Genomic DNA, 11,287 nt, shown 5'->3' with positions numbered 1-11,287 from the left:
GTCAGTGTTTCTGCTCTTTTCTCTCTCTGCGTATGTACACATGTATGTATTTTGTTTGTTGGTTTTGAGGTAGGGTCTCACCGTAGGCCAGGCTGACCTGGAACTCACTCTGTAGTCCCAGGCTGGCCTCAGATTTACAGCAATCCTCGTACCTCTGCCTGCTGAGTGCCAGGATTAAATGTGTGCACTGCCACACCCAACTAATGAATGCTTTTCTAAGCTGATCTTTGATCTCAGAGTTTAACCCATCTTGTCCTGCATTGAAGGTCAATCTACACCCCACTGTGGAGCTGAAAGCCCTTTATTGTCCAGAGCAACTTGCCAACTTGTTTAGAATCATTCTCAAATGTCTCAATTATGAATTGGTTTGTCTTTGTTCACTCTTTTCCTTTAAACGAGTGAACAACATGTGGAGATAGAACCCTCCCCTGGCTGAGGGGAGCTGCTGTCACTGAGGCAGAAGGGACCTGGGCGGGACTTGGGAGACACGGGAGTGGAGTGCGACACAGCACCCTTCCTGCCTGGCTGGAGTTGGACAGGGGAACTCAGAAGAGCACCCTTCCCGCCTGAGCACTTCAAAGTGGCTTGTGAGCATTTATTAAGTCTCAGAGCGTTGCTGTGACGTGGATAATTAGTACAGCAACTGATGAAGGAAGAGACAGGTGACGTGGAGTGAATCCCAAAGATTAAACTGAGTCACAACCAAAATAAAAATAAAAACACCCAGGGAATTCCTTCACTGTTACAATCTAATACCTGTCCCTGGTTTCCTGAACCTAACATTTAAAAAGGAGGTGTTGACATGGTGGCACCTGCATCTGGAGTTCGTTTGCAGTGGCTGGTAGCCCTGGCCGGCCCATTCTCAGTGTATAGCTCTCTCTTTCCCTCTCTCTTTCTCTCTCTGTCTCTAATAAATAAATAAACATGAATCTTTTAAAAAAAAAAAAAAAGGAGGTGTTGAAAAATGAATCTGTTTCATTTTCATTTTAGTTATTTTATTTACTTGTTTTGAGAGAGAGAGAGAGGGAGAAAAGCAGATAGAAACAGAGAATGGGCATGCTAGGGCCTCCAGCCTGTACAAATGAACTCCAGAAGCTTGTGCCACCTTGAGCATCTGGCTTTACATGAGTATTGGGGAATTGAACTTGGGTCCTTAGGCTTCGCAGGCAAGAGCTTTAAACACTAAGCCATCTCTCCAGACCTGAATCCATTTTTATAAAACTAAATAATAATAATAATAATAAGCCTGCCCAGGAGAGCAGAAAGGCAAGTGTGCTCTGGGAGCAGCCAGGGTTTGGCTGCTCTGAGTTCTTTGGTGACCAGTCCGCTGTCCAGCAGACTTCTGTCTGGCCCTCAGTAACAGCAATGGACTTCTGCCTGACCCTCAGTAATAGCAGTGGACTTCTGTCTGGCCCTCAGTAATAGCTCTCACATTCTGATGCTGGCCCACAGTGGAGGTTTGAAACAGCCTGAGTCACTGATAGCAGGTTGGCCCAAGGATCCTGCCCAGAGCCAACCCTACCAGAGGCAAAGAGTGTGCTTGGCTCTACCCCATGCCACTCCTGAGTGGCTTCTGCTAAACATAGCCCAGCTACCAGCTAGCAGGACTTTTGAACTATTTTTAACTGGGTGTGAAGCTCAGACCAATAGAGATAGCTGAGACTGTGCTCTACTTAGGGAAAAAAAATTGCTATTGTGCCTTACAATTGGTCATGCCTCCATTTTAGACTTAAAAAAATAATTATAGCCAAGATAAAAAAGAAACAGCAAAAAAGGGAAAAAAAGAAAATTAAAATACCATGTAGTACTGTTTTATTGAGGTATCATGTGTAGCCAAGTCCACTGTTAGCAATGTACCTTCGTGCCCTCATTTATGCTTACCCTTTACAAACATAAAGGGCATGGCATTCCACAAACTTCTCATTGGCTCCTTTCCATTCAATGTGCTTTTGTCCTACAAGTAAATCCCATTCTGACTTCTGATGATTTTACCTGTCTGGTTTGGGTTTGGGTTTGTATGTTTTGAGACAGTGTCTCGTGCACCCCAGACTGCCCTCAGACTCACTGTGTAGCCGATGAAGACTCTGCACTCCTGATCTCATTACCTTTACGTGCTTGGATGACAGGCACAGGCCACCGTGCTTGACTAAGGTAAGCTTCCTACTGTGTTTCACAACTCACATATATGAACACGACCTATCGCTTCATTTAGCTAGGATTTCTTTAACTATAGTCACCTTTTCACCGTACAATGTTTATGTATCTAGCTCACCATACCTGTAAATATCCTTCCAGAACATGATTTGTACTTAGTTCAAGTGTTTCACTAATGTGGAATACGATAAATTAATCCCTAAGCTTAGGCATTTATTTCTAATTTTTCTTTCTTTTTCTTCCCAAGGTAGGGTCTTGCTCAAGTCCAGGCTGACCTGGAATTCACTATGGAGTCTCAGGGTGGCCTTGAACTCACGGCAATCCTCCTACCTCTGCCTCTTGAATGCTGGGATTAAAGGTGTGTGTGCCACCACGCCTGGCTCAATTTTTCATTCTTATGAGCATGCCAATCATTATAAACCATCTCAGAACACAGACTACTGCGTAGAAAGGACGTGTGTGTGTGTGTGTGTGTGTGTGTGTATTGCTGAGGATAAAACTGTGTACATGTTTTGCAAGTATTCTAACACTGTACCCTCTTCCCAGTCCTAGAAGGGACTTTTGAGAAGAGCAAACCCCTCCGACAGCCCCAGCCATCTGTAATCACACACACACACACACAATACTTAGTCTGCAGGTAAAAAGCAAGTGTTTCTTTTCATGGTTTGTCTTTCTCTCTTAAATAAATAAAAGAATTTTTAATTTTTATTTATTTATTAGAGACAGAGAGAGAAAGAACAGGCAACCAGGGACTCTAAACACTGCAAATGAACTCCAGATGCATGCACCACCTTGTGCATCTGGCTTATGTAGGACCTGGAGAATCGAACCTGGGTCCTTAGGCTTCACAGACAAGCACCTTAACCACTAAGTCATCTCTCCAGCCCTAAAATAATTTTAAAGTAGCATCAATAGTGTATCACTAAATGCCTGTTAAGCTACCAAAATTAATACAAGCAATAAAAAGTGAATAATGGCTAGACTGTGGAGAAATATAGATCATGATTGCGTAGTATCCAGCTATACAAAAATATTGTTTTTTTTTTTTTTCTTTAACTAGCTTTCTAGGGACAGAGAAGACAGCTCATGGTTAAAGACACTTGCTTTCAAAGCCTAGGGCTCCAAGTTCAAATCCTAAGCCACCCACAAAAATAGATGTAAAAAGTGTCAAAGGGGCTGGAGAGGTGGCTTAGCAGTTAAGGCATTTGCCTGAAAAGTCAAAGGATCCAGGTTCATTTCTCCAGTACCCACATAATGTCAGATGCACAGAGTGGCATATGCATCTGGACTTCATTTGCAGTTGCTAGGGGCCCTGGCATGCCCATTCTCTCTCTTAAATAAACAACAAAAAAAAAACAATAAATAAATAAATAGAAAAAGAAAAGAAAAGAAAAAAGTGTCAAAAGTTAGCAACACTCTCACTTTTGGTTAGAGAAGCTTCTCTGTTCAGATGGTGGTGACCTCTGGGATGACACAAAAAAAACCACAGTGCTGAGAAGAACTGAGAGAAAAGTGCTCAGCACTGAAACATCTCTATCACACCTTCCAAGGCTCAGGGTCCATTGTGGAAGAGGTGGCAGAAAGAATGTAAGAGCCAAAGGAAGGGTAGGTCAGGTGGTTTGATTCAGGTGTCCCCCATAAACTTCGGTGTTCTGAATGCTAGGCTCCCAGCTGATGGAGATTTGGGAATTAACACCTCCTGGATGGATTGTATTGTTGGGGATGGGCTTATGGATGTTATAGCCAGTTTCCCTTTGTAAGTGTTTGGCACACTCTCCTGTGGCTGTTGTCCACCTTATGTTGGCCAGGGGGTGATGTCCACCCTCTGCTCATGCTCCCTGCCATTGTGGAGCTTCCCCTCAAGCCTGTAAGCCAAAATAAATCTCTTTCCCAGAAGCTGCTCTTTGTTGGGTGATTTCTACCAGCAATGTGAACTGGACTGCAACAGTAGGACTGCTTACAATGTGCTCCTTCAGACACAGAATGGCCTGGATATTCATGACCTCACAGTGCCTGACACTACCTACACAAGACCATAATAGGAGGAAAAGATTATGACATCAAAATAAAAGAGAGACTGATTGAGAGGGGAGGGGATATGATGGAGAGTGAAGTTGCAAAGTGGAAAATGGGGAGAAAGAAATACCATGGTTTATTGTCTATAATTATGGAAGTTGTCAATAAAATAATTGTTTAAAAAAATGAAGAAAAACAGCAGCAATAACTGGGCATGGTGGCACATGTCTTTAATCCCAGAAATTGGGAGACAGAAGTAAGAAGAGGATTGCCATGAGTTCGAGGACACCCTGAGACTACACAGTGAGTTCCTGGTCAGCCTGGGCTAGAGCGAGACCCTACCTTGAAAAGAACAAACAGAAAAAAGAGAGGATGGATGGAGGCACTGGGGCAATGGATGTGGTGAGCCATGATGGCAAGTGTGGCTCCCAGCAGGAATGGACTGAACACCTGTGGGCAAGTGGAAGTACAGTTTTATGCCCAGGGAAGAAAGGGAAGGTGATTGCCAGCCGCTTCCAGAGGTAGGGTGAGGATGGCCTGTCCTTGTTCACAAGAGGGGGCTCCCTGACCAGGTCAACATTTACCTATAAGCAACCCTCATCTGTCTATTTCTTGTGTGAGTCCTACAAGTAAGAGGACAATGAAGTCAGACAAGCCTTTATAGATGTGAACTGGGTTGTGAAGGATTGTGGGATTTAGATCAGTAACTTTCAATTAAAAAGTGACCAGTGTTGGGCTGAAGAGATTGCTTAGTGGTTAAGCCACTTCCCTGCAAAGCCTAAGGACCAATGTTTGACTCTTCAGATCCCACATAAGCCAGACACACAAAATGACACAAGTATGCAAGGTTGCACATGTGCACTAGGTGGCACACACATCTGGAGTTCAATTGCAGTGGCTGGAGGCCCTGACACACCAGTTCTCTCTCACACTTTCACTCTCTCTCTCGTTCTTGCTCTTTCACATAAAAAAGGACAGTCTGGTTGGGCTTGCCTCAAAAAAAAAAAAAAAAATAGTGGCCAGTGTGTTTGTTTTAGAATCACTTAGTGGGGCCAAGTGTAGTGGTGCACATCTGTATACTAACACAGAAGCAGGTGGATTGTGAGTTCAAGGCTAGTCAAGGATGCAAAGGGAGTTAGTTCAAAGCCAGACTGGGCTACAGAGGGAGATGATTCTGCCTCAAAAAAAAAAGCATAACATTCTATAGGGATCTTTTCCCCAAAACATCAATGTTATATTTGGAAACAACAATCCTAGGAATTCTGATAAGGACCCATGCAATGTTTCACTGATGAACATTTCAAAAACCAAATAACACATCAATGAGACTGATTCAGATTGGGATAGGAACTTTCCATGTGAAAAGATTGTTTATGGTGAAGTGTCTGCAAGAATGGGGCAACTGGTCTACCTGGAGCAGACTGAGTATCAAAGGAAGTCAAAAGCAAGGGTGGGGTGATGAAGAAAGGGTGGTCTAGAAGGAATGTTAGGCAGGAGAGTTGAAACCTGATGCTGTTGAACACCAGAATTAATTCCATTTTCATTCTGTCCATAGTTACTGAGTACCCACTCTGTGCAAGGCACATTCTGGGTCTACAGCAGAGCCTAAGTCTTTTCCCTCATCAGGTTTATATACTGGAAGGAGAGGGCTGGAGTGATCAGTTCATCTTCACTGGGACTGCCACTGTTCCAACCTGCTTTTGCTCCCACACCCTCTAGCTCACCTCCACCTGAAGCACGGGCACTGCACTTCCTCCTCAGGATAAAATCTAAACACCTGCGTGGGTGTTTCGTTTGGGCCTTGCCCAATCCACTGTGTGTCTGCCTCCTGTTCTGCATTCTCCCCTCCCACGTCTGGCCCTGCCCTCTGTTCTCCACCCCTGCCAAGCCCTAGGTTTTACACTGGGTGTTCCATGGTACTTTGCACTTACTGCAATGTCTCTCCCTTTGGTATCTACATAAAATGACCAAGACAGTTAGGGAAGGAGTTTAGGGCTCAGGCTCTGAAGCCACCAACCTCCATCCTAATCCCAGCCCTGCTGAGCCTGATGATTAGGACTTAATTAAACAATGATACTTCCCTGTTCTGGAATGCTGACTGTGAGCAGGGTATTTCATCACAGGGTTTCAGGGATAATGATAATAATCCCTACCTCACAGGGTATGTGTTGAGTGAACACCTGCCAAGTACTGCAGTTCTACCCTGGATGAAGAAAGCTCCTCAAGGAACGTTGCCTGTGAATACTATATCTAGTCCAGGAGTCTGAATTCGTGGAGGGATGAAGCCACAGCTAACTCTCTCTTAATTGTTGCTTACCTAGCCGGGCGTGGCAGCGCACACCTTTAATCAACACTTGGGAGGCTGAGGCAGGATCGCTATGAGTTTGAGGCCAACCTGGGCTACATAGTGAGTTCCAGGTCAATCTGGAGTACAGCAAGACCCTATCTCAGAAGAAAAAAAAAAATCCTTTTCTTAACTAGGTGGTTCATGACTATAGTCCCAGGACTGGGTGTGCTGTAGCAGAAGGATTGTGAGTTTGAGGTTAGCCTGGGCTACATAGTGAGACTCTGTCAAAACAAACAAACAAATGAAAATTTCTCTTTTTCTTTTACCTAAAAAAAATAGTTTTAGAGCTAAAGAGATGGCTCAGCAGTTAAAGACACTTGCTTACAAATCCTGATAGCCTGGGTTCAATTTCCTGGCACCTACAATAAAGCCAGATAAACAAAATGGCAGGAGGCCCTGGCGCATCCATTCTTTCTCTCCCTCTATCCTTTCAAATAAAAAAAATCAATAAAAACATTTTTATTTATTTGCAAGGAAAGAGAGAGAAAATGGGCATGTCAGGGTTTCTGGCCACTGCAAAGGAACTTCAAACACATGCACCACTTTGCACATCTGGTTTTACATGGAGACAGGGAATTGACTCTGAGCCAACAGTCTTTGCAAGCTCAGCTTCTTTCTTTCTTTGAAGTAAAGTCTCACTCAAACACAGGCTGAACTGAATCTCACTTTATAGCCCAAGCTGGCCTTGAACTCACAGCAATCTTCCTACCTCAGCCTCCAGAGGGCCAGAGGGCTGGGATTATAGGAATGAGCCACCACATCCAGTTTATTTAGTTATTTTTTGGTTGTATCATTTGGGCAATCAAGAAATCTGCCCAGCTAGATATGGCGGCACACACCTTTAATCCCCGCATCTGAGAGGCAAAAGTAGGAGGATTACTGTGAATTCAAGACCAGACTGAGCTAGAGTGAGCCCCTACCTCAGAATGCCCCCATACACACACACACACACACACACACACACACACACACACACACACACTGCCAGGGGTCGGGGAGATGGCTCTGTTTTAAAAAAAAAATGCTTGCTGTATACTTGAGTTTGGTTCTCCAGACCCCATGTGAAAGCCAGAGCTGAGGGGGGCTTTAGCAGGCTCCTACAATCGCAGAGTAGACAGCTGGCCTGCCACACATCTTGTCCTATCAGCTGGGAGAGAGCAGCAAGAGTGAGCTCCATGCTTTTCTGTTTTTCGAAATTTTCCTTTGATATAGGGTCTCATGTAGCCCAGGCTGAACTCAAACTTGCTATGTAGCTGGGAAGACCTTAACTCCTGATCCTCCTGTGGTGGGATTATAAGTGTAAGTCATTTTGTCTGGCAATGAATGAATATTTAACAATATAAATAATTCCATAGCTCTTTTGAATGTAGTCATAGATTGAACTACAGAAAGCTTTACCTAATTATAACTTACACACTAACTTTAGAAAGCTAGTTTTATTGATTTTTGTATTTTTTTTAATTTATTTTATTGTATTAAATATTACACTTATTTTTTATTTGCAAGCAAAGGGGGGGGTGGAGAATGGGCATGCCAGGGCATCTAGCCTCTGCAAATGAACTCCAGATGCATGCACCTCTTTGTGCATCTGGCCTTAACCACTAAGCCATCTCTCCAGTCCCCTTCCCCCGCCTTTTTTTTTTTTTAAACTCTATAGTTCCAGACTAGCCTTTTTTTTGGTCCTTCTCCATCACCCATGAGGACATGTTTATAAGCCCAATGTTATGTAGGTCTTGTACAAGTAATGACAATCATTCTAGCACTAGGGAGGCAGAGGTAGGAGGATTGCCATGAGTTTAAGGCCACCCTGAGACTCCATAGTGACTTCCAGGTCATCCTTGGCTAGTGTGATACTATCTCAAAAAAAAAGAAAAGAAAGCGGGGCGTGGTGGCTCACACCTTTAATCCCAGCACTTGGGAGGCAGAGGTAGGAGGATCGCCATGAGTTCAAGGACCCCCTGAGACTACAGAGTGAATTCCAGGTCAGCCTGGGCTAGAGCAAGACCCTACCTTGGAAAAAAAAAAAAGAGAGAGAGAGAGAGAAAGAAAGAAAAGTGAAAGACAGGTGAGATGGCTCATGAGAGCCTGAGAGAGCCTGAGACCAGTCGAGTTTGATTCTCTCAGAACCCAGGCAAATAGCTGGACATAGGGCTGGAGAGATGGCTTAGCGGTTAAGCGCTTGCCTGTGAAGCCTAAGGACCCCGGTTCGAGGCTCGGTTCCCCAGGTCCCACGTTAGCCAGATGCACAAGGGGGCGTACGCGTCTGGAGTTCGTTTGCAGAGGCTGGAAGCCCTGGCGCGCCCATTCTCTCTCTCTCCCTCTATCTGTCTTTCTCTCTCTGTCTGTCGCTCTCAAATAAATAAACAAAAAATTAAAAAAAAAATAGCTGGACATAGTCACACACATTTTTATCCCAAGTCTGCAGTGGAAAGGGGGGGAGGGCCCCTGAAGAATCACTGCAGTTTGCTGACTCAAGCAGAAAGAAAAATTTCATCTCAAGGAAGTATGTGGTTGAGCAATAGAAAAGATCACCCGAAGCTCCCTTCTGGCTGCCACATGCTTACCCATGGTACACATATACACACATGTATGCATACATCATACATGCTGCATACACATACACACACACACACCTGTCAAAAAAAAAAAAAAGAGAGAGAGAGTTTTAAAAAAATGTTCCCAGGAGATTGGGTAGGGGCTCAGCTGGAAAGCATGTGTGTGCCTGAGTTCGGATCCCCAGCACCCACCTAAGTGCTGGTGTGGTGGAACACGCCAGGAATCCCAGCACTCAGTGGTGGAGACATGGGGTTTTGGGGGCAAGGTGTCTGGCTGAACAAGCCAATTACTGAGCTCTGCATTCAGTGAGACCCTGTCTCAATAAATAAGATGAAGAGTGGCTGAGGAAGACACCCCACATTGAACTCTGGCCTCCATACACCCACACACAAGCAAATGCTCTTACTCACACAGGCACAACACACACATAGATTCATTGATGAATTAGTTAATTAATTAATTCAAAGCTACCAGCACAGCATTTTACCATGTTTTCCTTCTGTCCTTCCAGTCCTGTCCTTGGACTTGGACACTAACTCCCTTCTGGCAACCAAACTCCAAGACAGCAGGAAGTGCTCAGCCTACCTGTTCAAGGAGGTATCAGAGCATCCATGCCCCACTTTCCAGTCTGCTAGTCCAGCCTTTGTCTGGAACTGGAATGGTTCTCAAGCCTGTTGCTCAGGGCACTAGGAAATCCTGAGGCATGGTTTCTGCGATGCTTAATTAGAATCCTGGGGATTTTCCCCAAACTGTTGTGATGATTGATGGTTGAAGTCCACACTAACATGGACTCTCTCCAAAGCTGAGGTAAATCGACTTTGTCGACTAATCTGGGAAGTTGCCACCATTTGTACCATGGTCTCTGTGGGAAAATATGTTCTGTGTTCCAAACAATTGAGCATTTGGAGTTGAGCCAGTTCCTAAGCTGGGGACAGTTTGTACACTATTATGCTATATTTGTGAGCTCCTTTTGTGTGTCTTAGAATCAAAGATTTATTAGCGCTAAAATAAACTTTGGAGACCACTAAGTAATGAACATGTTTTAGAGGTAACAACACCAAACCTCGAAAAGACAAATTTGGCTAAGGCTGTTCAGCTACTCTGGCCACTCAACTCCGAGCCAATGCTTTCCCACTACCCAAGTCACTTTGTGGTCATTTTCCCACATTAGCTTACTTGAATGTTGGGAAGTCACGCCTTCTCTGGTTCAAAGTGTTTCACACATACTTAATGGGTTCTTTATACATCTTGCTTGAGAAGTCATTCATTGTAAGATTTCCTTAAATAGCAAGGACCATAGGCTATCTTTCTTTCTTTCTTTCTTTCTTTTTTTTTTTTTTTTTTTGGAGTTTTTACAGTTTATTGGTCATCTTAAACATTTGCAGCATTGTGGCAGATTAAGTCACCGCAGTCAGTCTTCAGTCCTTTGCCTTTCTGCCGGCACCAACACTGGCCTTGGCAGTGCCCAACTTTCTTCATCCTGTTCTTGCGTTCCTTTCGCCATTTTCTTGAGGTCTTCTTCTTGTACGGGCCATGTCTGGCAAGTCTGTGTTTGGGTTCACTTTTCTTTGCATAATCGAAGGAATCATAAAACATGCTGAAGCCAGTTGTCTTGCCCCCACCGAAATGGATTCTGAATCCAAATACAAAGGTGACATCTGGAGTGATCTTATACATTTTGGCTAGTTTTTCCCCAAATTTCTGTCATGGGTACTGTAGCCTTCCCCAGGTGAAGGACGTCGATGACCATTTTTTTCCTCTGAAGCAGAAGGTTGGTCATGAACTTCCTGGTCCGGATGGTTACTGTATCGTTCATGATGGTGGTGATCCTCCAGCAGCAAAGGAGGAAATGGCAGCTAGTTCAATTTAATAACTTATTTCTAAAAGATTGGACCTAGTTTAAATCAAGATTCAAATAATAATTCATAAATATTCTATTTAACTAGTATTTTCTATATTAAATGATCTATTGGTAGTGGGGATAACCCTAATAAATATTTTTCACAGCTCACAGATAAATTTGGTTTTAATTTTAAGGAGGGAGGGAGAAAGTTCAATGCTTTATTTTGAGAAACAAGAGGCTTAGGAAACCATTCAACTGAAAAGGTGAATAAAACATCTTTTGGATATGAGAACAACAAATTTAAACTGTTTCATCGGCAACAAACTTTCACATTGGCACAGTTTTCCTCACCTGCAAACAGCTACTAGTGA

At 43.8% G+C, this 11,287-nt stretch overlaps 1 pseudogene; it reads right to left on the bottom strand.

The window, feature by feature from the left end:
• Positions 1 to 10,491: 10,491 nt before the first annotated feature.
• LOC101616883 lies at positions 10,492 to 10,889 on the bottom strand (annotated as a pseudogene).
• Between the last annotated feature and the right edge of the window lie 398 nt (positions 10,890 to 11,287).

The sequence above is a fragment of the Jaculus jaculus genome, chromosome 5, assembly GCF_020740685.1.
Source record: "Jaculus jaculus isolate mJacJac1 chromosome 5, mJacJac1.mat.Y.cur, whole genome shotgun sequence".
Taxonomy (NCBI): Eukaryota; Metazoa; Chordata; class Mammalia; order Rodentia; family Dipodidae; genus Jaculus; species Jaculus jaculus.
The sequence above is the reverse complement of the archived record's forward strand: the minus strand, read 5'-3'. Positions and strand labels throughout refer to the sequence as shown.